General features: G+C 40.7%; 1 non-coding gene across 1 annotated transcript; it reads left to right on the forward strand.

Annotated features, from left to right (window-relative positions):
- Positions 1–438: 438 nt before the first annotated feature.
- On the forward strand, positions 439–569 carry LOC125937204 (small Cajal body-specific RNA 20). The gene has a single exon (XR_007462299.1). It is a non-coding gene; the product is annotated as a small Cajal body-specific RNA 20 (non-coding RNA).
- Positions 570–3,073: the final 2,504 nt, after the last annotated feature.

Here is a 3,073-nt window from a genome sequence, read left to right on the forward strand (position 1 = left end):
TTTACCTGAATGTGACTCAAGGACAACTGGATTTCTTGGTACAGTGACCTGCACTCAAAGGGACCTAACCATTCAATCCTTAGAACTGATTCTATGACCGGATATCCTACCCCTCTGAAAAAACTCTGCTTTTGCCCAAATGTTCACTGCAGCTTTATTTATGGCTCCACTCTCACCTTTTCCGAGAAGGCTTTCCCAACTCCCCAGGCAGAGCATAGCTCATCCTCCCCTGGGCCTATACACATCCTTTCCCTTAGCCCCATCCACATTCCACTCTAAAAACAGACCACTCTAGCCACAAGGAGGTCCCTCTATCCCCTTGACAAGATCCTGTTCCCCTAACTAGAGTAAAAGTGGGTAGGACAGCATTCTATTCACTGCCTGAGATAGTTTGCTAAATTACCACAGAAGTGAGTAAATAAGTAAAAAAAGTTGGAGGGCCTCTCTCCTATGGGACAATGGGTGGTCCCTTTTCTCCTCAGCCAGGGTTGGAGGCCAAGATCAGCCCTTGAGGATCACTGTTGGGGCTGCCACAAGCTGGCAGCCTTGTTTTCCTACCTCAGACATCTGTAGTTGCTGGGAGCCCCCCACCTGCTCTACACCAGGCATGGTGGCCCCACAGCCAGACGAAGGTTTGAAGTGGCAGCACTGGCAGTGGGGCCTCTGGCTCTCCTTGGATAGTGCCAGGCTCTCAGGAGCTGATCCTGGCCTCTGTTGCCCCCAAAGTAGCCTGGCCCCCTGCCTGCCCCATAGGCAACACCTAACAAACACACCTCAACAGGGTCCTGTACAGGGCTGCGAGGCAGGGGGTGGTGAGGAAGAGCTGTGAGTGGGTGCTGGAGAAAAAGTACTGCTGGTGTCAAGGCCAAGGAGGTCAGACGTGATAGCTGGTACTCTGGCCACAAGCGCAAACCACACTTCTAAGCAGTTAGCTGTATCTAATCGGACAGCTTGGGCTCCACACAGTTGCAGGTAGTAAGTTTGCTAAGTTAAAGGGCCTACTTGATCAGCTGCCAAATAATATTTTAGAAAAGTTTTCAATTTCTAACGGTTTTTCTTCACTAACAAAAGCTTTTTTTTTTTTAATTTTTTTTAATGTTTATTTATTATTGAGAGACAGAGAGAGACAGAGCATGAGCATGGGAGGGGCAGAGAGACAGGGAGACGCAGAATCTGAAGCAGGCTCCAGGCTGTGAGCTGTCAGCACAGAGCCCGACACGGGGCTCAACCTCACAAACCGCAAGATCATGACCTGAGCTGAAGTCGGACACTCAACCGACTAAGCCACCCAGGTGCCCCCACTAAAAAAAGTTCTGAAAGTATCTTATTTTGTTCTAAAGGCAATACACCACTTTCTGTGGAAATGTGAAAAAAAATTGGAAACAAAAAGTTCTACACAGGTAGAATAACAATCTGAAATATTGTTTACCCACTTAAGAGAACAAGTATCTACTGTATTATGCTTTCATAATGACTAAAAAAGTAAAAGTACAGAAGTCTTATGTACACACTGATCATGCCTATTTTATTTTAACAGAATTTTTTTTAAGTAATCACTACACCCACCATGGGACTTGAACTCATGACCACGAGATCAAGAGTTGTATGCTCTACCAACTAAGCCAGCCAGGCACCCCGTGGTCATACCTATTTCATACATAAGCAATTACAGAAAAGACTAAGTAGTTAGGATGGTAGATTTACAAGTAACTTTCTCCTATGTTACTTACTATTTATTATATAAATAGTGTTATATTGCTAACATACTTGAAAAAGATATGACATAAGCATAAATAAAATTGACATAATTTACTCAAGAAAAAGAACACAGCAGAACAGTAACTATTAAAGTATTTGATTTGAGAGTCTAAAATTTATTTTCAAGGGCACCTGTAAAGCTCACTCAGTTGGTTAAGTGTCTGACTCCTGATTTCGGCTCAGGTCATAATCTCAAGGTCATGAGATTGAGCTGCGTGCTGAGCGAGGAACCCGCTTAAGATTCGATCTCTCCCTCTCCCTCTGCCCTTTCCCTGCACTCTTGCCCACTCTTTCTCTCTCTCTCAAAAAAAATTTTTTTTTTATTTTTGCAAAAAAGGGTATTAGCAAGATTTAGCAGAGCTTCAAGAGACTTTTCCAGAGGAAATAAATAAAAAACTACCTCATTTTCTAAGATTTCTATAACACACTGAAACCAGACAAGGATAGGGCAAGAAAAGATCAAAACCAAAAGTACTAGTGAACATGGATATGAAAATCTCAAATAAAATATTAGCAAACGTTTATATAATTTATTATATAAATGATCTAATAGGATTTATCCAGGAACATAGTCAAGACTTATTCAACATTACACTATCAACAATAGCCAAATTATGGAAAGAGCCCAAATGTCCATCAACTGATGAACAGATAATGAAGATGTGGTGTGTATGTATATAGATTATACACACACATAATATATACATGTATATATATTTACACACATATATGTATACAATTGAATATTACTCAGCCATCAAAAAGAATGAAATTTTGCCATTTGCAACGACATGGATGAAACTAGAGTATATCATACTAAGCAAAAAAAGTCAGTCAGAGAAAGATAAATATATGATTTCACTCATATGTGGAATTTAAGAAACAAAATAGATGAACATATGAGAAGGGAAGGAAAAATAAAGTAAGATAAAAACAGAGAAGGAGACAAACCTAACAGACTCTTAACTATAGAGAACAAACTGAGGGTTGCTGGAGGGGAGGTGGGTGGGGGAATGGGCTAAATGCAATGGACATTAAGGAGGGCACTTGTGATGAGCACTGGGTATTATATTAAGTAATGAATCACTAAATTCTACTCCTAAAACCAATACTACACTATTCGTTAACTACCTTGAATTTAAATAAAATCTTGGAAGGAAAAAAAAAGAATCGTTCAAGCTTAGAAACTCTACTAATGTCATATACCATACTAACAGACTGAAGAGACAAAAATGCATATGGTCAAGGGGCGCCTGGGTGGCCCAGTTGGTTAAGCATCTGACTCTTGATTTCAGCTCAGGTCATAAGATCACGA

The sequence above is a fragment of the Panthera uncia genome (genome assembly GCF_023721935.1).
Source record: "Panthera uncia isolate 11264 chromosome A3 unlocalized genomic scaffold, Puncia_PCG_1.0 HiC_scaffold_11, whole genome shotgun sequence".
NCBI classification, from domain to species: Eukaryota; Metazoa; Chordata; class Mammalia; order Carnivora; family Felidae; genus Panthera; species Panthera uncia.